This window comes from Schistocerca nitens, chromosome 1 (genome assembly GCF_023898315.1).
Source record: "Schistocerca nitens isolate TAMUIC-IGC-003100 chromosome 1, iqSchNite1.1, whole genome shotgun sequence".
Taxonomy (NCBI): Eukaryota; Metazoa; Arthropoda; class Insecta; order Orthoptera; family Acrididae; genus Schistocerca; species Schistocerca nitens.
Genome location: NC_064614.1, coordinates 1290641723 through 1290669136, shown reverse-complemented (window position 1 = coordinate 1290669136; position 27414 = coordinate 1290641723).

The following is a 27414-nucleotide window of genomic DNA, read 5'->3' as shown; positions in this document are numbered from 1 at the left end:
GTGAGATACCATTCCAAAGTGGAAACTCAAATTCAGCTTCAGCAGAAACAAATTGCTCCAGTGTGAAGCGTCATGGTCTAATGAAAACTGGAGGACCAGGTGTGGTGCATGTGTGATGTACTGTGCTGTGTCATTTTTTTCTTGATGCTCCATGTGAGAGCGTGATGGCTGGAAAATGGCTTAGATGATCCTGGTGATGCAGTGTGGATGAGCTTCAGTACAAAATGTTGTACAACATGGCAGAACCCAACAGTTAAGTGACCAGAGTCATTGTCAATGAGTAGAGAGCCTGGAATGTCAGGGAGCAGCTGAAAACATTCCAAGAAATCAGCACCAATGGCTGGTTCTGTGATAACTGCAATGGCGAATTTCCAGTTGAAGGTGCAGTGCAATCCTAGATGCAATTGTAAAGGACAGACACCATAGTTGGTGACAGACAAGTAATTGGGATCCAACAGTTAAAATGGTGCTGATCGACATCTAATGAGCATTGTGTGTAGACAGACATGCATATCAGACACTATTTCCATAAGAAAACAAGGGAAACACTTTCTACAAGCAATTTGAAGCAGTTTGATAACTGTATGTACTCACTCATGATTGCTGCTGGCATTTGGTTGGTTGCATGGTAGGCAAGTTGGGGAAGTTTGCTTGTAAAGGTGCAGTGGTTCCAATACATAGTGGTTTGGTCTTTGGCACGGTGACATTCATGAGTATGCTGGTGAGGATGTGGTGGTGTGGAAAACCAGCTGATTGTGCATGACCTGCAGACACCTGATCTTCGAGGGCTTCAATCTGGGCTGAAAGCACATAGGAAGCACAACAGACACATTCTGGAACATAAAAAACACAGTGACTCATTAAGTACAAGTACATTTATTGACAGAATGGTTGGTACAAGGAATCAGTCACAAAACAATCACAATGCCACAAAGCACCCATCACAGGAGCGATCACTTAGACTCTGCACAAGGCCTGTTGCAGCGACAACCACTGGAAAACATATAGACAATCCATCACTCAGGTGATCACCGCACTCACTGGCACCAGAGTATCCTTTACTTTGCTCCAAAACTTTTTCAGAATATTTTACACTCACGCCTTAAACATTTTCTATTTGGTTATATATACTTTGGAAAAAATTTCATCTCAACAGGGTGACATTAACCCATTCTGACTAGAGCAACAAATTGTAATATTGGGTATCTTAAGTTTTGTAGCTTTTAGTCGGAGTAAAAGTTATCAAGAATTGCATAAAACAGAAACTAAATACTGTAACTTTTTATTTTTGGGATGTATTTACTATTCTTGAAAGTTTTCTTCTTTTTACTGCATGCCAGCTACAGTCTACAGTGTTCTTGAACACAACAGAATGGAAATTGCTTTCGTTTCTCATCTACAATCAGACATCCATGAAAATCTTGCATTAAAGTAACACAACATTCAACAGTATCATTTTAACAACTTTCCACTCTGTAACTAACCTTTTAGCATCTAAATACATTATGTGATCAAAACTATCCAGACACCTGGTTGAAAATGACTTACAAGTTCATGGCACCCCCCATCGGTAATGCTGGAATTCAGTATGGTGTTGACCCACCCTTAGCCTTGATGACAACTCCCACTGTCAGAGGAATACATTCAGTTAGGTGCTGGAAGGTTTCTTGGGGAATGAGAGCCCATTCTTCATGTAGTTCTGCACTGAGGAGAGGTATCAATGTCAATCGGTGAGGCCTGGCATGAATTAGATGTTCCATAACATCCCAAAGGTGTTCTATAGGATTCAGGCCAGGACTCTGTGCAGGACAGTACATTATAGGGATGTTATTGTCAAGTAACCACTCCCCCTCAGGCCATGCATTATGGACAGGTGCTCAATCATGTTGAAAGATGCAATCACAATCCCTGAATCACTCTTCAATAGTGGGAGGCAAGAAGGTGCTTAAAACTTGAATGTAGGCCTGTGCTGTGATAGTACCATGCAAAACAACAAGGGACGCAAGCCCCCTCCCCAAGAAACATGACCACACCATAATACCACCACCTCTTGGCAGTTACTGTTACTGTTGGCACTCCACACTCTGACCAATGATGTTCGCTGGGCATTTGCTATACCCATACCCTGTCATCTGTTTGCCACACTGTGTAGAGTGATTTGACATTCCACACAACATTTTTCCGCTGTTCAATCGTCCAGTGTTTATGCTCCTTATACCAAGAAGTGTCATTTTGCATTGACCGTCATGATGTGTGGCTTATGTGCAGCTGCTCAAGCAAGAAATTCAAGTTTTCTCACCTCCTGCCTAACTGTCATAGTACTTACAATGGATCCTGATGTAGTCTGGAACACATTATGGCCATCTTCAGCTGTCAGTGGTCTCTGTCAGTCAACAGACAAGGTTGGCCTGTACGCTTTTGTGCTTAAAGTGTCCCTTCATGTTTCCACATCACTATCACATCAGAAACGGTGGACCTAGAGATTTTCAGGGGTGTGGAAATCTCACATATTGATGTATGACACAAGTATTACCTGACCACATTTGAAGTCCGTGAGTTCCACAGAGTGAACCATGCTGCTCTCACATCATGTCTAATGACTATTGAGGTCGCTGATATGGAGTACCTGGCAGTAGGTGGCAGAAAAAATCACCTAATATGAAAAACATATGTTTTTTGGGGTGTCCGCATTCTTTTCATCACAAAGTGTGTGGAGTGTTTGTGATGCATGTTGAAGGCCATTGTGGAATAAAACTTGTGTTCCATAATCTTCATGCAAGAGGACAGATCTCTGCTTTTGCTTGACATAGATTCAGCTGGTGTTTTCTTTCAAATGAAGTTGAGATTGAATTATGAGATATCAATTAAGGAATTAAAATCAATAATAAATGGTAATAAAAATAATATTAAACTGGGCGTATAATGATGCATCCACTTCTCCACAAATAAGAGCAATCCGTTTCAAATTTGTACATTATCTGTGTTCAGATTTGCTGCCATTTTGACTGTGGTTAGTATACCTGCTCCACCATCAAAGGACAATATGAGGGAAACTGCTCTGATAAAAACACTCATCAAAGAAGTTTTACGCCACCTACGTTCTGTGAGTTCCAGAACCTGTACAGAAAACTGGAATAGAGATCCACGTAACCATCATTTCCACCCTTTTTACTCCTCATGAAAACCACACATTGCATGTTGTACATATTGTACCATGATACAGGGAGACCTTCAGAGGTGGTGGTCCAGATTTCCATACACACCAGTACCTCTATTACGCAGTAGCACATCCTCTTGCATTGATGCATGCCTGTATTCGTCTTGGCATACTATCCACAAGTTCATCAAGGCACTATTGGTCCAGTTTGTCCCACTCCTGAATGGTGATTCAGCGTAGATCCCTCAGAGTGGTTGGTGGGTCACCTCAGAGTGGTTGGTGGCTCATCTTGTTCATAAACAGCCGTTTTCAATTCATCCCATGCAGGTTCATGTCTGGAGAACATGCAGCCCTCTCTAGTTGAGCAATGTTGTCATCCTTAAGGAAGTCATTCACTAGATATGCATGATGGGGGCACAAATTGTCATCCATGAAGACAAATGCATTGTCAATGTGCTGCCTAAATGGTAGCTTTATCTGTCGGAGGATGGCATTCACATATCATACAGCTATTACGGCGCATTCCATGACCAGCAGTTGCATACTTCAGCCCCTCATAATGCCACCCCAAAACATCAGGGAACCTCCACCTTGCTGCATTCGCTGGACAGTGTGTCTAAGGCGTTCAGCCTGACCGGGGTGTCTCCAAACACATCTCTGGTGATTGTCTAGTTGAAGGCATATGCGACACTCATCAGTGAAGAGAACGTGATGCCAATCCTGAGCGGTCCATTCAGCATGTTGTTGAGCCCATCTGTACTGCACTGCATGGTGTCATGGTTGCAAAGATGGACCTCACCATGGACGTTGGGAATGAAGTTGTTCATCATCCAGCCTATTGCACACAGTTTGCGTCATAACATGATGTCCTGTGGCTGCACCAAAAGCATTATTCAATATGGTGGCATAACTGTCAGTGTTCCTCTGATCCATAATCCAAGGTAGCCATCATCAACTGCAGTAATAGCCCTTGGGCGGCCTGAGTGAGGCATGTCCGAACAACATCACTTTGGTTCACTCTTAGATGCCTGAGCACTTCCCTTATTGAGAGCCCTTCCTGGGACAAAGTAGCAATGTAGATGTGATCAAACCACAATATTGACTGCCTAGGCACGGTTGAACTACAGACAACATGAGCCATGTATCTCCTTCCTGAAGGAATGACTGGAACTGATCAGCTATCTGACCCCCTCCGTCTAATAGCCATTGCTCATGCATGGTTGTTTACATTTTGGATGGGTTTAGTGACATCTCCAAACAGTCAAAGGGACTGTGTCTGTGATACAATATCCACAGTCAATGTCTATATTCAGAAGCTATGTAACCCAGGGTGATGCAAAGCCTTTTTGTGTGTGTGTGTTACATATGATGACTAGATTTCCTTATAGATGCTTCTGAGATCATGGAACCTAACCTTTTATGTGATTTCACATCTTTTAAGAAGCAGAGATCCAGATGAGGAGCTTTTACAGCACTACTGCAGTGAAGCCATGGATTGACATACACCTACAATAAAATGGGAGACATCTCTCAGGCCAGTTTTGTTTTCAATCGATAAGTAAAATAATGGTTATAGAAAAAACGTTTTTAAGCAATGAATTGCTGTTGTTGCCCACCCTGATTGATGCATTGCTCTGGGACGGAATATTTTCAGATTTTTTTCGAAAGTCTCCTCCCAAAAATATTACAAGGGCTCTAAGAGTATTATGTCTCACTGTTGATTTATCTAACTGACTTTCATAACAGTCTAATGTAACCACAATTTCTGACTCATTAAAAAACAAATCCATAATTTTCTTAGCAGTGTGAAAATTCCTGACACTGATATTTCTCCAGTTTGCTCTCATATGTTGAAAAACTGGTATGCCACAACTACTTGTTACATGCTGATACTTTACATGAAAATAAAATTTTCAAAGTAGTTTCATGTCAGTGATGACAGCATAGAAAATGCAGTGTCTCTCTGTTCTATTTATGTTCACATGAGATGCCTGTCCCATTAAGATGGATGCTGTTTGAGGCACTTATGTCACTGCAAAAAATCTGTACATTTTCATCAATGCCCCATTATGTTAATGCATTCCAAACGGCATTTGCTTTCTCTTTAGTAGAATAAATAACTATAAATACATAAATGGTTTTATATTTGTCCATAATAACTTTTATGTTGGGGACTTAGTCTGTTTATAGACATATGAACTTTAATAAGAGTTAAGAAATAAAGATAAATTATTCACAGCATCATTAAAACTCCTTGATGGAGTACAAACATATAGCAATTAGCTATTGCTTTAATATTGTCTGAAATATGTTTCCATTCAACTGTTTTATATTATTTGGCAGATTGTTATAAAAATGTCTTCCAACAGAAAATGGACTATAATCTGTTGCTCTTGTATTACTAAATTTTATGTGACAATACTCTCTTTTTTTTGCATTACAATTATGGGTTTCACTATTGATTATACTATGTTCCATATGTCCTTTCACAAACAGTATAGCCAGGAGAACATACAATGAATACACTGTTAGTACGTTATATGTAATGAAGTATTCTCTACAGGACTGAAGTTTACTAATATTAGCTATTATCCTAATTGCTCTTTTCTGAGGTCTCAAAGCCCTATCCATGTATGCCATTGGTGGCCCACCCCAAATCTTGATACCATATTGAAGGTGGGAGAGTATGATTCCAAAATAGATTCATTTTAGCAGGCAGGTGTTACAGAATATTTAGTTACACATATAGCTGGTGTGCTCCTTCCATGTAAGACGTTCATCTACTATAATACCCAGGAATTGTTTCAACTGATAGCTCTGGCTCAGTAACCACTTGTCTTGACTTATAATTTAGCAGAAACTCCATCAGAATTGTCTTGTCCTTATGTAGTACCAATTTGTTTTTGGTGAGATATTCTGTGATGCGGCTAATGTTCTCTGTATTATTTTGCACTGGTAACTGTTTTGTAGAGAAAGAGGTATCATCGGCATAATTTACTAGGTTTGAATTTTGTGGAATTATTTTAGTATTGATGTACACAACAAACAAAAAAGGCCCAATAATGTTTCTCTGAGGGACTCCACAGTTAAGAATTTTATAAGATGATTTCACTGCTTTTGTATGTCCCCAAGTTGTATGATACAGCTTAACACATTGTCTCCTGTCAGCAAGGTAGGATCTTAACAAGTCTATTGGCACTCTTCTGACTCCATAAGTTTCTAATTTATATAGAAGAATGGAATGATTTACAGAGTCAAAGGCCTTGGATAGGTCTATAAAGGAGCCAATGACTTCATTTCGATCATCAAGTTTATCTGGTAGCACTTGAAAAAATGTATCTACAGCTGTTATTGTAGACCTGCCCTTCCTGAAACCATACTGAGAGCTTTTTAGTAAATTGTAATTGCAGAAAAATGATTCAAGTTGATCAATAAGTAAGCTTTCAAATAACTTACTGAGTACTGATGGCAATGAAACAGGCCTATAATTTAGCACATGGTAGTAATTCCGTTTTTGTGCACTCACTACTTCATTCTCAGAAATATGGCTGATATGTCATCCCTGCCACTGGATGTATTTGCTTTTAAGTTGTAAATGATTTTCAGGATTTCCAATTCCATAACACACCTCAAGAAGAATGAATTACTGGCATTACTGGGATTTAATGCCTACGGTGGGTCCATCACATTTTCCCTTCTTATTTTACTAAATTGGTCAATGAAGCTCTCACATATTTCCTTAGGTTCAGTCACAAATTTTTCATTGTCTTTAATTACTATGTTGTTGCACATTGCAGTGTCACTTCCCCAGCTTTCCTTGTTTAATATATACTCCACACTGTATTGCTAATATTGGTGGACTACCTCATCTGTTCTGCATACATTTGCGCTTTTAATGTCTTGAGTGCTTCACTGTAGGTTTTTCTGAAAGTTTTGTGTTTAGATTGGAAGCACGGCAGTTTTGTATCTCTAAAAAGAATATATAAATTCTCCATATCTTCCATTAATTTTATCACATTGGAGGGAAGTTTAAGATTCTTGGAACTGTCAGTTTTCCTTAGTTTTTTTGCCACTGGGAATGCCTGATTAAGACAATGGGTTAACATTGCATAAAATATGTCCAACTTTTTATTAATGTCTTCTGTTTCATATGGACCTATCTGATTCTAGTTTAAGTATGCCAGGGTTACCTTTAACGTATTATAGTCTAGCTTTCTTTTATAGGTAAATAGCTCTCCATGAGATTCTATTTCTTTATCTGTATGAGGCTCTAGAACTAATGCACTAAGATCTGAAATTTGGTTCTTGATGGTTCAAACTACAAGGTCTTCCTTGCTTAAGTTTGTAATAATGTGGACAATACATGTTAGAGCATCACGCATTATTCTTGTTGGTGTGGAATTCACATGGGTGTAATTATAAGACTGTGATGTATCAATATATCTAAGATAATTAACACTATTAGTCAAGAGGTCAATGTTCACATTGCCTACCATTAAAGTGTGATTTTTATGAAATGAGAGTTTATCAGCAAGTTCGTCTACATGACAAAAGAATTCTTCCATATTACTGTTAGAGGATCTGTACAGCCTTCCTACTATTAACCTGCTTTTTCCGAGCTTTATTATTATTTCAGTTGTTTTAAATACTATCCACATGCAAATTTATCTACCCAGTGAATTTTTTCTCATTGGACATTATTTTTGGCATAAATACCAACACCACCACCTTTATGTTGCTTATTACAATACACACTTTCAGTTTTATAATTACTTAAATTAATACTACACATTTCCTCAGTTTTGCACCCTAGTTCATTCACAAGATAAAAATGAGGACTACTTGTCACTTAGAAAATTTGTTCAATTTTGTTGGTAATATATTGGAAGTTTTTTGATATTGTTTCGAGTTTACCATCATTTGCGATTTTGTCATCAAGTACTTTGCCTTTACATATGCACCGTGAAAGTTGTTTTACTCTAAAAAAGTTTCTGTAGAACTGCTTTCACTTATGAACGACTTGTTTTTATGTATAAGGCTTTTCAGTTTAATCCTTTCTTTTATTATCTGATTTAATTTTTCACACAAATAACGTCTTCCTGCATATTTCAGATCCAACCCATGGTTAGTGTGCTGACCTCTATCCAACTTTCCTATATCTAGAACTGAGCTATACAGTTTGAACATAGTGCCTTAATTATAATATTTGTTTTTCTCATTTCCTTGTTTTTCTCATTTCCTTGTTTACATCCAAGTTATAGATCAGGTTGTGTCGATGCGGGAAAGTAGCGATGATCAAGTTTTTCTGCTTACTTTATTCAAGGAAATTCTGCAGAGCTTCAGTGGAGACATCAGCTTCATTACTTCCCACATTATTCCCATCACTTAACACAAACTATAAAATCATTGCTACACTGCAATTTAATTTTCAAATCAGCACCTTCTACAATGTTTTTTTTTTGTTTTTGTGCTGGGTGCCACAACACTGCTCACTTGAAGATTCTTGTTTGAGTTATTTAGGATTTCAGCTAGATTTCTTCCATGGCTATATGAGACTAAATCACATTGCACTATCATGTGTGTCTTGGAGTACCAGAATTATGGAGTTCATTGAAGGAGTCACGGACTGCATTGATATGATTATGTTCGCCCTGTGAACTTTTCCTTTATACCTTATCAACTGTCTGTTTTTCATTAGTTTTTGGGAGCCAATTACACTTCATTATGGTAGTTTTCAGAGATTAATTACAGTTTTTTTACTGAGGATCTCATTTTGTATCTTATTTTCATATTTGTCATTGAGTTTGTTTCAAAATTACATTTACTAAGTTCGTTATCAAGTTACATAAATTTACTGCCACCATTGCAACCACTTATTGAGAGTACACTATACCTGTTCATCTGCCGTGATTGATACTTTTTTTGCTTTTAAAGCACTTACTTGTATCCAGTCTTGCAGTTAAGGCCTACTTGTTTGGAGGTCAGGAACTCGTGATGTCTGTAGTTTTCACAGCACTGAATTTTCACTTGTTCGGTGGATGTTTTTGCATCTTAATGCATTCAGTATGAACTATAGACTTATTAAGCGCTCATTTAACTTCCAAAGTTTTCAACTACAATCACTACAAAATTGCTTTTTTACCACTTCACTGTAACTTCTGTTCACTTTATCAACACATACAACTTCACATGACAACACCTTGAAGGCAAGATTCTGTAATTCTGGAATGCCAAAAATTGTTCACTAGCCCCAAATGTAACAATGATTCCAAGTTTTCCTTATTTTGGGTGCCTGACATTCAGTGTTGGTAACAGTTTACCATGCCCTGAATGGTAAGAACTGCAGGAATATCACTTGTGAAGGCTGATTTTTTTTTACAGACTGTTCTCCTCTCTTATTCTGTCTGATTCTATGAAAAGATGATATATTAATATAGAGCTTTTCAGTACTGTGACCTAGTGCCCCTACTGTCACCAAAACAATTTATATACATAATCTCTGTCCAATGCAGCCCCAAACTTTTCAGTAGTAAAATCTTTGGTACCTCACCTAGCAGTATTCTCCAATGAACTACTCTCAGAAGTACTTTCAAATTACTCACCATTACCAATGTCAATTTCATCTGAACTTGAAATTCCTTATAGAGTTCAGATGATGAAGAAAGAAGTATAGTGCAAGATGCAGAAGTAGATGCTGTGCACTTTTGTTCCTTTTGACTTTTCTCTTCTTCCAATTTTCTCTGCCTCACTCATTTTTCTTTGTACACAACTATTCAGTCTACTTCTACATGGTAGGCTTTATGCTCTGGCTTTTTCTGTTGAAGTAAAACCATCTTGTCTTCTTCCAACTTGATTGTCTGTAGAGCATGGGAATGTCCAGTATCAAATAAACTATACAAATTATTTATTAACTTCTTTTCACAGCACTCAAACATGTCTTGAGATGATTTTGCAATTTGCTCCACCCCAAATGCAAGATTATAACTTTTTGTAAATAGTGCTGAATATCTCTTGCCAGAATTCTTGTTCTCTTCCAAAATATATACACTAGGGAACCACAAGATCAGCACTTCCACTAATAGTCAACTGTACTTCTTGTATATTATAAAAAAACTTCTTTATGTAATGGTTATTTGATATTTTATATTTCACACTAACAACACATGTCTCTTGGTACCGCATAATTGTTGTGACATCTTACACAGAGACTGTAAAATACATGTGATACAATCAGAAACAAATAAAGAACTGACTGCACTGGACATACACATACTCTGGCATAGGTTACAGTGATTCTATTGCAACAGAATTTAGAGAAGATGTATTTTAGAGTCATGTGAGCAATACAGAATGGTGAACACACAAAAATATTAAAGTCAGAAAATATGGGACACCCTAACTGATACATTCCATAATAGATGAACAATGTTTATACGTTCTCAAAATATTCCATCACAGAAATGACCACTGAAATCATGAAATCACCACAACACACATAACAAAACAGCACATTCTGCTATGTGTACTTGTGATTAAGCATTATATGCAGGTCCAGTGAAGTTACAGCAGTGGGATCACATCAGAAACCTCTCTTTCATACACTTAAATTGGGTATACAGTGGGATGAAACTACTGCTGATATAAATAGGACTCAAAAGTCACAGCCTCCATCTTTGGCATCAGGGGTTGTATTTTTATGTAGACTGGCACAGCCTCATACTAGCAGTACTGTACTGTAGCCGATACTGTAAGCTTGCTACTTGACTAACCATGCTGGCAGTGCCACCTTTGAGCCTGTGCTGTAAGTTCACAATTTTCCCAGCAGACTACAATACTGTGGCTGACTGGCCTGTGTGACTATGAGTTGCAGTCACATCATGAACATCTTTCAGGTAAAGAATAATTGAACACTGCAGTCCCTCAAGGAAATGTGTTAGGCCCAATAATGTTTCTCATTTATGATGTTAGTGTGAAAAATTTGGAATCATTACCACATACTAGAGCTAGTGCAGTGATGATCCCACATAATAATAGGTCATCCTTAATGGGTAAATACATGATGTGTAATTGCTCTTGGGCAGAGATTCATGGTGCAGATGTCGTCCTTAGCCCAATCATCAAACAGCAGAAAAAGTCAACTAGGCAAAAGAAATTGTGTAGTCACAAATTTTTGCACAGTGCTACAGGGGAGTTTCATGAACAACATAATAAAAATCCCGACTAGTGGGATGTCATGGAGGAGGGATTGTTGAAATGTCACTTTTTGTTGTTGTCATTGAATAGATCAAAAAATATTATATATTAAATTTCCTGCAGAAAAGTTTTATTTATTTTCCTCCATACCAGTAGTTTGCAGGTCACAGTGGACAGAAAAACTGCACATTGTCAAAATTATTGATTTAGCAGTATAAAATCAATGTTTATTTTTAAATGAAGTGGTTTGATTACACATATTAAATGTATGTATCACATCTAAGTGCAGTAAAGCTGTATTAATGGACGTATTGTGTTCTGTGGGTGTAACCGGGGAAAGGGGGAATGTATGGAGTAGAAATGTGAGGGATGGTAGGTTGCCAGGTTGTGTTCAGGAGCTTCCTTCCTTGAAAAGTCTGCATCAACTCAGCACTGAGCAGGTTATTCCCCATTCCATTTACCTCACAATCAAGTACAGGGTGTTCCACAAAGTTATGATTACTCTCCCCAGTGACCAGACATATTCTGGGGATCTTTATTTTACAACAAATGCATTAACACTGCATGCAATGCAGATATGAGTTACTCGTAACACAAACACAAGAAATGTATATGGACCTAATCTACATAAATATCTGCACACTGTTCTACACTGCTAGAGAGGAAATTGATTCTTAGTCACCCTTTACAGCAGTTGTAGTTTTCTTCTGGGAAAGGTGATATTCTTGACTGTGAGCACTGCTTGAGTTGGAGTTTACAGACAGACAATACCTCCCCAGCATTTCCTGTCAACTTCTTATATGTGAGTAGACAAAATAACTTTCACTATACTTGTGTTTATATAGTGGAGTTACCTTCAGTTTATCAAGTGAGTACTTATTCACAGTTGTTAAGTCAGCTATTATGTGAAACAATTCAACAGCTTGAACTGTCAACTCTCTATCACATTGAAGAGCCTGTCCCAAGCATAATGTGCTACCCACTTGTTGATTTTATTGTACCAACTTTAACTGTGTGGAATACTTTTCAAAGCCTGAGGGGTGTACAGGATGGCGGGTATGGGCAGGCAGTGGGCGTTGTGGAATAATAGGGTAATTTTTAGAGAAAGGCCATTTATTGGCTAAAGCATGATGAAAGGGGATACATAGGCCTAGGGAGGTGAGGGTGAGCCAGAGCTTACAATTTGGCGAACATTGTTCGCGAAGCTACCGAAAGTGGTTGGCCGCCAACACTAAGTCCACAGTGCCGGAGCACCGGGAGAAGCGGGAGATGTTCAATGCTACAGGGCGCGCATCCGACTCGCGGGTGAGCAAGAATACAAGAGAGTGGGCCCGGCGACGGGCGGCTGGGTATATTCGACGCACCACGCGGCTTCCTCCACCCTGATTGGTCAGGACCGAGCAAACCGTGCGGGCGGCATGGAACTTTCCAGAGCGTTGCCTGCTAAGCGACGCCTGGGGCGGCGTTACCTCGTAAGCACACGAGACAGGCGCGTGATCAAGGTGCCCTTCCTCGGTGCTGACTTCCTGTTACTAGACCGTGGGACGAAAGAATTTACAGGCAGCTAACACTGCCGGCCGTGGCTTGGCCGTAATGGAAAAATGAAGTTACCGGTTTGAGGCTCATATAATAAAGTAAAATCCCTTATTGTCTGGCTCATCCTTTACATTCCTCCCCCTTCCGTGGGAGCGGAGAACGTACGTGAATTCGCTCAATGTAATTATTATTTGAATGTAAACAAATGTAGCTTGTAAAACAAAGTAAACATTACTTGATTAAGAATGGCCCTCACGGAAGACGGCAGGGGTCTTAACCTATGGGAAGATGTAGAGACTCTAAAGACCTCATAGGGGTCGCAAGGGGACTCACACATGTCAACAATATTTTGTGTATAAGAATCATCATAAAACATCAAAACATCATAAAATATCAAAACAAAATTAGAACAAAACATAACAGTGTGAATTAGGTAAACATGCCAAGTGTTCTTGTTGCTAAGTTGAAGTAAAAATGTTTTTTTTTTTTTTTCTTTTGTTGGAATAAGTTGAAAATATAAACATATCACCACTGATGAGTCACGGCGAGGGCGAGTGGCACGAGGCGGCGTGGTGTGTTGTCCTCAGCGGGCAGCGCGCAGGCTGCCGGCGGGAAGGGGGCGTGGCCGTGGCCAGGTCCGTGCACTGGAACTCAGCGCAGGGGGGGGGGGGGGGTATGAGGGGAGGTCCACATGTTTCAAAACACAGTTGAAAAGGGAGTTATCACTAAGGGAACACTTCACTACACTACACTAGTTTTTCCACATTAATTGATATCTCAGTTTCACTCTTAAAACTAAGGGAGGTCACATGCCTGATAGGTTTTTGTTTTCTCTTTTTTTTGGGTTTAGTTCGTGGCTGTTTGTCATTCATTCAAGTGTGCCAACAGGTGAACGTAAGAAATTTGTCCTTTTTCGTGTTTTAGCAAGTCATCAATTGACGATAGGTGATCATTTGATTTATTAGATAAAGCTGGCAAGTTAGCTGACAGAGGACTCATGAAATGGCTTTCAGGTACAAAAAAAACATAATTAAAGGGGTGCGAATAGTAATTGAGTGAGCCATAGTGGCATGAAAGGTTATTAATGGTGTTCCAACAGGAACCGTTTGCTGAAGATCTGCGCGGAGGCTACGTCAGAGTGGCAGCTGACTGCAAGGCCGAATCTCGCGCTACCTCAGAAAGGCGCGCGGCAGATAACTTCCAAGGGCAGCGCCGCGTCAGAACTGCATGCGGCAGCTGAGAAGCGAAGCCGAGGTGGCTACGTGCGCACGCAGTGTGCACGTGCGCGGCGCAGGAAGCATGCGTCAGATGTAAGAGCGAGAGAGCGATGAAGCTTACCGACGCTGTTCACTGCGCTGTCTGTATTTTACACTCTCTCCACACGTTCTTGGGCTCCTGCACCTGATGAGCGTATTTATGTGCTTCAAAGTGACGAATATTAATGTCACAAAAAGGGTATAGCATTACTGAATAAATGGGGATATATATGCGTAATCGATGTGTGTTATTCACCGATGACCAACAAAATAGAAGTGGGATTACTCGTGACATCATGCTAGATGCATTGTTACAGCGGGTTCTGTTTAAAATTACATTGTGCCATAGTAAATTACTTCATAAGTGACAGATACGTCACAACCCCGTAACATAGGTCCTATGAAATCCATTTGAGCCCAAACATAATTCTTACATAAACATGAAAATATAAAAATGAAGTACTCAAATATCATATTAAATTTACTGCATATTCCATATCAGTAAACAAAGAATGTTAAGTGCCTCTTTGGGCTGACCCACTAAGTGTGAGAAAAAGGTGACACCAGTTTTGTGCAGGTGGGGCGTAGATTGTGGCGTTGGATGTCAACGCTGTTGCTAATGAGGCGAGAAGAACAAAACTCGACGAGAATCTAGAGATTTCCAGAATGGAAAAAGAAAGTGTAAACAGAAAGCGTAAAGAAGTGGATTAGAAAAGACTAAGTTGAGCGTAATTTCTAAAGGACTTTTCCTTTATGTAGATATAGTCCATGGCGCATCGTTGACACGACGTTATCGCCTAATTATCTGTGTATACGACAATTCTGCGATTACAAAATAGCTGCTTCATACTTCTTCCTCAAACTCGACATCTCTTACATAAAAAAAAAAACTTTACTGTGCTACCAAATTCGCCATCTTTATCCTCTCAACATCTTGCGACTGACTTTACTTTGCTACCAAATTCGCCGTCTTCATCCTCTCAACATTTTGCGACTAAACTCGCCGTCTCTATAACTCCATGGTGCTGGCCTCATTGGGCCCTGCTGGTTGCTTAAAACTCCGTCTATCCTTGGTTATATCGCAGTGTCCTGGGACACGTCATACAGTTCAATGCTACTACTTCAATAGTCAGTATTCCTTCGGAAAATACAATGGGAAATCAAAGAAGGCTCAAGGTTTTGAACAGAGATTTCTGCTTACTGGCGTTTAGCTGCGGGCTAGACACGGTTTGTGTCTGACGTTTCCTGAGCAGCTGTCGTCATAGAGAACACTGTTCTCATGAACTCTTCTTCGACATGAAAGATCAAAGTCTGGGCTGAATAGTTTTGTGTCTGTTGAAAGTTGACAGATGAAAGTGGGTAGGATGAACTATGTCGCGAAAACGAAAAGTGAAGAAACGACACAGACAGCTAAGGGTTCGCACGGGTGCCAACCGCGTCACGTAAGGTACGTGCCCTTGCTGGTGGTGCATGACTCTTCATGTGTTGTTATGTTGATAATTGAAAGACGAAAGTGGGTAGGTTGGACTATGTCGCGAAACGGAAAAGTGAACAAACGACACAGACAGCTGAGGGACCGCGCGGGTGCCAACCGCGTCACGTCAGGTACGTGCCCTCGCAGGTGGTGTATGACTCTTCATGTGTTGTTCTGTTGATAGAAAGATGAAAGTGGTTAGGATGGACTATGCCGCGAAGATGAAAAGTGAAGAAACGGCATAGACAGCTAGGGTTCCGCGCGATCGCCATTCGCGTCACGTCAGGTACGTGCCCCTGCGGGTGGTTCATGACTCTTCGAGTGTTGTGTTGTCGCGAAACGGAAAAGAGAAGAAATGACACAGACAGCTGAGGGACCGCGCGGGTGCCAACCGCGTCACGTTAGGTACATGCCCTCGCGGGTGGTGTATAACTTTTCATGTGTTGTGTTGAGAGAGGAAAGATGAAAGTGGGTAGGATGGACTATGTCGTGAAACGGGATAGTGAAGAAACGACACAGACAGCTAAGGGACCGCGCGGGTGCCAGCCGCGTCACGTAAGGTACGTGCCCTTGCGGGTGGTGTATAACTTTTCATGTGTTGTGTTGAGAGAGGAAAGATGAAAGTGGGTAGGATGGACTATGTCGCGAAACGGGAAAGTGAAGAAACGACACAGACAGCTAAGGGACCGCGCGGGTGCCAGCCGCGTCACATAAGGTACGTGCCCTTGCGGGTGGTGCATGATTCTTCAAGGGTTGTTCTGTTGATAGTGGAAAGATGAAAGTGGGTAGAACAGACTATGTCGCGAAACGGAAAAGTGAAGAAACGACACAGACAGCTAAGGGTCCACGCGGGTGCCAACCGCGTCACATCAGGTACGTGCCCATGCGGGTTGTTCATCCAACAGACTAGGTATATGGCCAAAGCTTGCTCGTTCTGTGGGTGTGATTCACTCTGTTTACGTTATCTATCATGGGGGTAGGCATGTGGTATGTCCCTCCAGATAAACATTCAAATACAAATCAAAATAAAGCATGGTTACATCCTAAATTACCCTTCCAAAACAATTTATTACCTAAGACATCGTTATTATTAAACAAATAATTGGCAGTACTCGGGAACTTATTCTAGCATACTTTAAATCCTACAAAATGATTATCCTCATCAATCTAGTAACACAGTGACACATGGAAACACTAGGCTGATACAAATACTAAATTACTGGTGCTGGCAAAACTTTAGGAAAAATTCTCTAAATATTTGATAATAGCATAAATGAGACATGGACAAAATGAACAATAGTAAAAATAATACATCGACATAAGTAATTAGACATAACTAATTGGATGTAAGTAATTGGACATAAGTAATTGGACATATTAGACAAGCAATTTGACATAAGTAATTGGCAACTCGTCATAGTGATACAAGACATGGCAAAACCGCAACAAAAGCAAAAGTTCAAAGTAATATTTCCTTCAAACAAAACTTCCTTATCCTCCAGTTACATTTCGTAGCAAAATGAATGTAAGCGTCCCCTGGTATTCCTTTAAGCTCTCGTTTGTATTTTCATTCCAACCGATCTATGGTACTTCTACCCACAAGAAAACTGTCATTAAGTAATGGCAATGTTGTGTGTAATGCTGTGGAATAGTGTGATGCCACGTTAATACTTCCTTTAACAAGACTCTGATGAAAAGTGGTTTTGGGTCTCCTTCAATGAACAGACCAATAATTATTAAACATGTGATATACTGTTTGCTGTGTTGATTTGTTTTTGCAAATATTTGTGATTATCAGTCACCCACTCAATCGTTCAAGGATATGATTGTTGTTCCTTTTGTTAATTTTCTCACTTACCTGCTTCCATATAATGAATATTGGCGGCTCGACGAAGCTAGTTGCATCTCGGAAGACGTCGATATGACTTACCTGTCGGTGCTTTGGTTTTTAATAAAATTAGAGTTCATTTGTCATATAAAAAGTGTGTAGGGAGCAAAGTAAGTTCCTTACTATTGAAAATGTGCATAAAGTTATTCAAAGGGTTCGTTATATAATGGTTAAGTATTTCTGTGTTGAGATTCAGTGCAGCTTGAGGTGCTAAGGTGCGACACGCGTCGCGCTCGTGAGATTGTAAGTTGCTGACAGCACCGCTGACAGTACGGCTGCGTCCGGTTTCACTGGGTCGGCGGCAGAACTGGCGTTCACGCTGGGTCCGTCCTCTTGCTACGCATGGAGTTTATCTCTCGGTACAGTCACAAAATTTCCTTCCAGAGTTATCTTATGTTGTTCACGACAGTTTTGCATGGAGGATGTTCTTTTCTAATGGACTCTAATAATTTAAATCGCTAGAGGTCACAAAACTATCGGGTTCCAATTCTTGTACTTAAACATTCTGTTCTTCTAAAATTTAGGTAACTGGCAGGTGTTAGGCTTCCAGATAAACTGTATTTTGCGATGGCATTCCAAACCCAACTCCTTGGCTAACGCGTTTCCCACACAGCGGTCGTTTACAAGACAGATATAGCAGCAAGTGCCGGCTTTCTTGACGCCATATAGATCCGTTTATTAACCGTGGTGGTGACACTACATAGCCGGAGATCGATCTGAAATTCCAACGTTTACTAATCCTGGTGGTTTAGACAATGCGTACCAAGAAAAGTTCTCTCTCACGATTTTTGTTCCATACTGAAAATTCAAATAGACAATACACATAGATTCCCGTCTTTAGATAAGAGTAATAAAATCTGTAGGCCAATATTAAGCTGGTGATTTTATTTCTATAACCATCCCTTTAGTTTTGCTGTTTAAACTGCAATGTACGAATGTACGAATGTGTAGCGTGGCTGACGCACGTGGCGTGCAGGGCGATGGGAGGGTGGCGTGGAGGGGCGAGGAGAGAGGTGCAGATACTGTACGCGCTAAAGACAGAGGCGGTGGGTGGGGAAGGGGGAACTGCAATGGCCGCTCTCTCGGCAGGCCGGTGAGAGGGAAGGGAAGGGGGCCGCGTCGCCAGCTGACAGGGAGGGCGGGACTCGCCGCATGTGAACAGCTGTAGACAACAGCGGCGGTATTTACGCGACTCCTTCCATGGCATTTAATATACAGAAATACGTGGTACCAAGAAAACTTACCTTGTTGTCTGTTCACATCGCATCATGAAAACAATAAAATAGCACTTGAGGAAGACTCCTTTTACTTTAGAGTAGCCTATTTGTTGTTTAACTTGGACGTATTTATTCTTGTTATTATCGTTGTGTGATCATTTAGCAAAACATACATGTAATTGGGCGTATTTCAAAGGACAGGTAGACGGCAGCATGTAGTCACTGATCTACTGGCAGTTACGAAGGCGTGTTACTATCATGTTTTTATGGTAAAGCTTTAGCAGCTGTGTTCGTGCACTATTCACTAAATTAACAGGTGAAATGTGAATCCCTTTGATATATTCTAGATTAACTGATTCTTTCTCTACGTGTTCTTTTGACAAGGACAACTTTCCCCTTAATTCCATGATTAAAAAATGGTTGTGTTTTTAATTCTCGACTGCTACGATAACATTACTGGAGACATTAAATGACAAGACAAGATGACTACATAACTTCAATCACTTCCATTAGCATGTGACATCATAAATTCTATTACTAGCTACCAATGGTTGCCAATTCTTATGTCTACTTATAACTAACATGCATACTTCAATAAAGGTATAGTAACGACGGTGTTTTCCGTCAATTGATTCTCTTGCTGCATGCAGGACTTTTCCAACTGTTTACATACCATTTCAGACCTACTTTCTGGAACGCAAATCATAGGTGTTTGACCTTAGAGCATATCTACGTTGCTGTCTAGGCGGTTGTATTACCTTCTTTCTTGCTTTTTTGGGTGGAACTACTGGCGTAATAGGCCAAGCTTCTCCGGTCGGAATTTCGTGCTGAACCAAATCCGAAACTGCCTCTCTTCAAATAACCACGAAAATTCCTCTAATACCGGCTGCAACATCCTTTTCTCCTCACTGTTTAAATGACCTAACTTCTCTGCTAACTGACTCCTTATCGTCGACGCGACATATCGCACTTCTCTAACTGAACATTTCTTTCCTTTCCTTCCTTTCTTATCTTTATTTCGCTGCTTCTCAGCTCCTCTTATTTCCTCAAAAATTTCCTGACCACTGACAACAATAGTACCCTTCGGTATCACAACATCTTCTACACCAAAATTATCTATACTTACTGGTATCGCAAAACCCTTCTGTCTCCTTTCCAGTCGGCAGATACTTCTCTTTGTATGAATTGACTGACGATCTAAAACATCATTGTGGGTGAGCGGGTCAACCAGGATGTCTGTCTTAGGCTGTTCTTGACTTTTGACATCTATCCAGAGAATCTTTCCACTTCCACCTTTTATCCTCACAGGGTCAGTGGTTTTTATCGCCCACATCTGCGGTTTTATGGGAGACTGTGAACGGCGCCTTTCGCAGCTCCCTCGCGTCTGACGGGGGTGCGCACTGCCAAATCGGTGAATTGCTTCGCCGAACTGCACAGTTCGCGTTCAATAATCCACTATCCCCTGATAACGGTGCAGGAAGTCATTCCCTAGTATGATGTCAAATTCACCCTTCTTTAGCCTTACTACCTCCATCCTCTGACTGTATTTACCCTCGTCTATTTGCAGATTCACTACACACGAACCTGCAGGGACAATTACTTCCTCTCCAAGGCCACTGATATGGTACCGGGGTGTCTGTAACACCCTTCGATCATTTTTCTCCACAAACAATACACTAACTTCAGCACCAGTATCAACTAAAATTCTAACTGATTTGTTCCCGAGTATGCCAACTAGACTAACGTGTTCCACCTCTTCACAGTTTTCGGTCCTAACCGGGTGTATTATTTTTGTCGGGGGCGCGGGTGGGTGGCGGAACCTGCCCCCCCAAGCGTTTCCCTGATTTGACCCCGCGTTGCGGCGGTGGCCGCGCATCTGATTTGAAAATGGAGACTTTGTGGGGCAAATATTATTAGCATGACCTACTGTCTGGCAAATAGTGCAATACGGCGCGCGACAGCGCATTGCCATATGGTTGGGCTTCCCACAACGCTGACAAAATACTTCTTTTGCTGGGACCGGTACTGGGTCAGATGGGTGCGGGGCGGCAGCACAAAAACGCAACACCTCTTCGCGAAGCATTGCCAAACGAACAGCTTCAAAAAGAGAAGTGGGGGAGGCTGCTTTGACTTCTCCTGCGATGCGGGGGTCAATACCACGAACAAATGCATCAATTGCACGCGCTTCCGCTTCTGAGCGCAAAATTCTGTTTTCACTGGCATTTTCACCTAGCTTAAAGGTACGACAAGATACTGCTCGTATCCGATCTGCAAAGGCATCAAAATCCTCATTAGGCTTCTGCCTAAGGGTTGATAATTGATCTCTGTAATATGTGGTACCTCTGGTATTGGAATAACGCGTATTCAATCCGTGGGCCAATACTTCGAATTCGTGCGTGTCACGCAATTCATAAACCGTTTCTATAAACATTCTGGCTTCCCCTGTCAACTTCAGTCTGGCTACATTGACCAGTAGATCATCCGGCCAGGCACACGTGCGACCCACATCATGAATATTTTGTAAAACCATAGCCACATTTTCGTAGGACTTCCCAGAAAACGTGGGAATGAAATCAGCCGCAGTAAAATTGCTTACAGTCGCCATGTTAGCAGAAATTGTGGCGTTTGTATTAGAGACAGAATTAGTGTTAGTTGCCTCTGTTGGAGCATTAGTTACAGGGGTGAAGCTAGCCACAGGTATGGAAGTTCGCGCACTAGCTTCCAGCGTCTGTTTCAAGACGCGGTTTTGCTCAAGTAGCTCCTGATTTTGTGCGAATAACTGGCACATTTGCGCATTTATGGCCTCGAGCGGGTCTTGCGAGGCGGGTGCCTCTACGGGGGTTCCCGTTCCGTTGCTCGTGTCCCTATCGGCATGTTTATAATTTTATGGGACGCTAGTGACCAGAAAAAAGTAATGATTGTTACAAAAAAAGGACGGCCACAAAGATTCTCAATCCAGCGGTGGAAGATCATTGAAGCTATAGATGTAAGCATCGCGGCGACTTACATGGTGATGGAGGCGGTGCGACGCATTGGTGGCGGCGACGGCATGGTGCAGTGGCGGCGAGCGGTAGTCGGCGGGTGGCGACGGCAGCGGCAGCGGCGGCGGCGGCGGCGTCCGGACCCTCGGGCGGCGGCAAATGTGTTGGCGGCGGACGGCGCCGGCTCGGCCGGTCGGCGATGGCGGCAGGCCCCTGGCGCGTCGGTGACAGCGGCGGGCGGCGGCGGCTGGCGCGGCGGCGGCGGATGACGGCGGCGGATGACGGCGGCCCGGCCGGTCGCGCAGTGCAGCGCAGGCCCCTCGAACTCAGGCAGCGGGCAGCGCGGCGGCGTCCGGCTCATGTGTCTGACAAGCGTGGGCTGCCTCGCTGCAGCGCGCGCCCTGTGCGTGCTTAGTGGGGCAGCCACGGCCCATGTGGAGCAAACGTGGCGGCTGGTTGGCACATTCCATGCGCGAATTGTACGGCGTTTTGCCGGGAAAAATTTAGTGTAGCGACAAAGTCACTACGGGAACGCATACCACTTCTGTCACCAGTTGTACCGGATGGCGGGTATGGGCAGGCGGTGGGCGTTGTGGAATAATAGGGTAATTTTTAGAGAAAGGCCATTTATTGGCTAAAGCATGATGAAAGGGGATACATAGGCCTAGGGAGGTGAGGGTGAGCCAGAGCTTACAATTTGGCGAACATTGTTCGTGAAGCTACCGAAAGTGGTTGGCCGCCAACACTAAGTCCACAATGCCGGAGCACCGGGAGAAGCGGGAGATGTTCAATGCTACAGGGCGCACATCCGACTCGCGGGTGAGCAAGAATACAAGAGAGTGGGCCCGGCGACGGGCGGCTGGGTATATTCGACGCACCACGCGGCTTCCTCCACCCTGATTGGTCAGGACCGAGCAAATCGTGCGGGCGGCATGGAACTTTCCAGAGCGTTGCCTGCTAAGCGACGCCTGGGGCGGCGTTACCTCGTAAGCACACGAGACAGGCGCGTGATCAAGGTGCCCTTCCTCGGTGCTGACTTCCTGTTACTAGACCGTGGGACGAAAGAATTTACAGGCAGCTAACACTGCCGGCCGTGGCTTGGCCGTAATGGAAAAATGAAGTTACCGGTTTGAGGCTCATATAATAAAGTAAAATCCCTTATTGTCTGGCTCATCCTTTACAGGGGTATGAAATATATCACCCTAGCCTCTGCACTCCCAACATCTGAAGTGACTCAGAGGAGTAAACTGTACCCTTCTATAATAGAAGTGGTAGGTCACCTGAGTGTTAAAGAACTTCAGATACTTCAACAGATACTGAGATGACAAAAGTCATGGGATAGCAATATGTATGTATACAGATGGCAGCAGTATTCTCTACACAAGGGCATAAAAGGGCAGTTCATTGGCAGAGCTGTCATTTGTCCTCAGGAAATTCATGTGAAACACTGTATCATGTGATTATGAACACACAATGGGAATTAAAAGCCTTTGAATGTGGAATGGTAGTTGGAATTAGACACAGGGGACATTCCATTTTCAAAATCAATATTCCATGATCCATGGTATCAAGAGTGTGCAGAGAATGCCAAATTTCAGGCATTACCTCTCACTACAAACAACATAGTGGCCAGCAGCTTTCACTTAACAACCAAGAGCAGCATCATTCACATAGAGATGCCGCTATTAACAGACTAACAACATTGTATGAAATAACTGCAGAAATGAAAGTTGGGACATACAACAAATGAATCCAATAGGTCAGTGTGATGAAATCTGCAATTAATGGACTATGGCAGCAGATGACTGATGCAAGAGCCTTTGCTAACAACACAAAATCACCTGCAGTGCCTCTGCTGCACTCGTGACCATATTGGTTCAAGCCCAGATGGCTAGAAAACTGTTGCCCAGTCAGATGATTCCTGATTTCGGTAGGTAAGACCAGAGTGTGGCACAGACCCTATGAAACAGTAGACCCCAAGTTGTTAAGAACTGTGGAACCTAGTGGAAGCTCCATAATGCTGTAGGCTGTGTTTATAGAGAACTTACCTGGTCTTCTGGTCCAAACTGATCACTGACTCAAAATGGTTATGTTTGGCTACTTGGAGACCTTCTGAAGCCATTCATGGACTTCATCTACCCAAATAATGATGGAACTTTTATGGAGGACAATGTGAAATTTCACCGGGCCACAAGTGTTCATGACTGGTTTGAAAAACATTCTGGACAATTCAAGTGAATGATGTGCCCATCCAGATCACCCGTCATGAATCCTATCAAACATTTACGTGATATAACTGAGAGGTCAGTTCAGGCACAAAATCCTGCAGTGGCAATGCTTTCAAGGTTATGGATAGCTATAGAGGCAGAATGTCTCAGTACTTCTGCAGGGGGCTTCCAATGACTGGTTAAGTCCATGTCACTTCAAGTGGCTGCACTATGCCAGGCAAAAGGGGATCCGACACGATATCAGGAAGTATCCCATGACTTTTGTCACTTCAGTGTAAGTCAAGCCATCGATTATAGTAGGTTACTGTTCTAGACTGTAACATATCAGGTCCATTCAAACATACATATCCACAATTATCTTGAAGACACACCACGAATGTGTGGTTAGTGACACCACTCAGTGCAACCGGCTATATATGTGCCAACAATTCCTGTGTGGAAAAGATTTGTGCAGAAACCCATTAACACAATTAATCACATGAGAAGCGCAATAACATTCAGGTGTTTCATTAATTCACCACCAAACGACTACAATACAACCACACAGCTTCACAATACACTATCCACATTAGCAGCAACAGCTGTCACATTTACCAATACAATTCCTTTCCCACCGACCCTACACAGGACACTAACAACAGCACATTTACAAATTAAATACTCCTCAGTCGCTGTTTAAAGGAATATATTTTACATAAAAGCTTGTTTAACACCTGAAAGGAACTCTGCTATCTGCAAACAAGCTCAATGAATTTATTTTGTCTATTCATATAGGAAAACTGGACAGGAAATACTTTTGAGGTATAGTCTGTACGTAAACTGAAAATCGAGCAGAGCCCATAGTTAAGAAAATCACTTTTCCCATAAGAACACCACACCAACTGTACAGGATGGCTAAGAATCAATTTCACTTCTGGCAGTGTAGAACAGTGTTTAGATATTAACATAGATTATGGCAACATACCTTCCCTCACACTCCATTCTGCACCCATGGAACACAATTTATCCCATACTAAGGCTCTACCATACGTAGATGTCATACACACATTCTGTAATTGTTTTTAACCCACTTAACTTAAAAATAAATATTACTTTTGTACTGTTAAAACAATATTTTTGACAGTCTGCAAAAATACTCTGCAGGAAATTTCAGGTAGTTTGATTTTGTACTTCGAAAAATTTTCAATAGGTTCCACAGTTTCTGAATTATTTGAGAAAAACATGAGGAGAATGTGACTTTTTAGCACCCCTTCCCCCTCACATACCAACACTCAGTAATTTTAGTATGTTGTTCATGACATCCCCTGTAGCACCATGGAAAAACCTGCAGTTTGTTGAGGATGGAAAATACTGAAACAAGGAAATGTATGAAACCAAAGGAAACTCATGCTGATTTTCTGGGCACACTGGAGGAATCTGCTACTTCATATACACTGGTTGTCAAGTGAACAAATAAGTTTAAATTTGGTCAGGAAAACTCTGATGATAATTTGCTTAGTCATCAGCCATGATATGTCACTAACCCAGAAATAAATGCAGATGCCACTGTCCCAGAAGTAACTGCATAAGTGCATAAAATGGTCTTGGAGGAATGGCAACTGAAAATGTGTGAAAGTGCTGAAGCTATAAGTATGTTATCTGAATGGCATATCACATTTTAACAGTGAAATTGAATATGAGAAAACTGTGTGCTAGATTGCTGCCGTGACTCTTAACACAGGATCAGAAATGCAACAGAATGGAAATGTGTGAACTACGTTTGACCTCTTTTCAGAGCAACCAACATGGATTTTGTTCCAGTTTGTAACCACAGATGAATATTGGGTCCATTACTGTAACACACAGACAAAAGAACAGCCATAGCACTGGAAACATGATGATTCAACACCACTGAAGAAATCAAAGTATTGTGTTTCTGTGGTCTCCTACAATGCTACAAATCCACATTTTCACACTGCTATGTCATTGCTCCAGCCCCATATGAACACTAGCAGAAGCCAGCTGAACTTCACCTGCCTGCAGAAAGCAGGCTAGATTTGAGGGCATGCACAAGATGGTAGAGGCCACCACATAAATGGATCTTTTGGTGTATCCAAAGCGCCATTTTCCTCAACCAATCTGAGCCCACATTGCGAGACCAATAGGTATCTAGTAGTCATCTACCACCTGGGTATGACTGCCCTCACCCAGCAAGCAGCATTCAGTTCTGTCTCTGCCAGCAGAAGCAGAAATTCACCAGCACCATGTCACCGCCCAGACTTGATGCCGTCCTTGCCATCCGGAACCAATGCACATCGTGACCTGCTGCTCCAGCTGTGAAGTCTGAGGCGCAGACTCCTGGTATTTATTTATGTTGTTTTCCTGAGAACTTTAAGTTGTCCAAGAAGTCTTCCCTTTATTGTCAAGAAGGATTTTTCCTGTTTGTTTTGAAATGCCAACAGAGTGCAAAACTTACGTTTGTGAAGAAAAAATGATTGTGTCAACAAATTGATTCATGAGTTTAATCACTTACTTACTGGAAAATTGCCCCAAGTCGGGACTCTTCATTTTCAAGAATATCACATAACTGTTAAAGATAGGGCTCCTGTGTTATTGTCACTATGTCATTGGCAGGTGTGCCTATAGACCTTACCCATCTGATCCTCTTTCTGCTTCAACAGATGTAGAGGGCCAACAGGGCTCTTCTGGTGAAGCTCATGGGTCGGCTGCACTTATCACTGGAGGTTTCGAAGCACAGTGACACAACCCTCAACCCCAACCAGGAGTTCCAGCAGCCACTGCCTCCCTTCTGTGTGTTTGACCACAAAGTGGGGCCATGGTTGTGATACCTAATGCAGATGGAACAACATTTCCTCATCCAGAGACTGACAGGTAACACCTGGCAGAGCACTTATCATCGGTCAAAGCCAGTCCCTTTGTATACCAGCTTATCCAACAGCTGCATCCTGAGGCTGGTCCACACTCTGTTTTCTATGACCTTCTGAAGTCCAGTTCCTCTGACTGTTTTGATTCCAACATTGATGTGGCTGCGGCCAACCACAGTTTTATTAATTGTCACAGTCTGTCTCATGAATCTTATCAGCAGAGGATTATGCGATTCCGGGGACACTTTCGTGATTGGCATTTCCAGTGTAAACATTCATGTTTCCTCCCTTGTGCGTGAGGCTCTCCATCACGATTTCCTCAAACTTAAGGCTACCTCCTTTGAGTCTTGCCTCCCTATTATTCTGGTGTATTAGCAGTCTCAGAGCACTGCATTATCCCTGCAGGATCTGGCAGTGGTCTTAGCCTCTAAGCTGCCTCGGAAGCCTTCTGCCTCCCTCAAACCCTCCCACAATATGGACCAGAAGGGTGGGCATTGTGTGTATGCCCTTCCTTCCTGCAGTTGATTTTTTATTCACTGTCAGTGGCAGCACTATCATTTCTGAACACCAGATTTTTGGCATGTGAAAAGTCTAACCACCAGTCCAAAGTTTACCTTTCC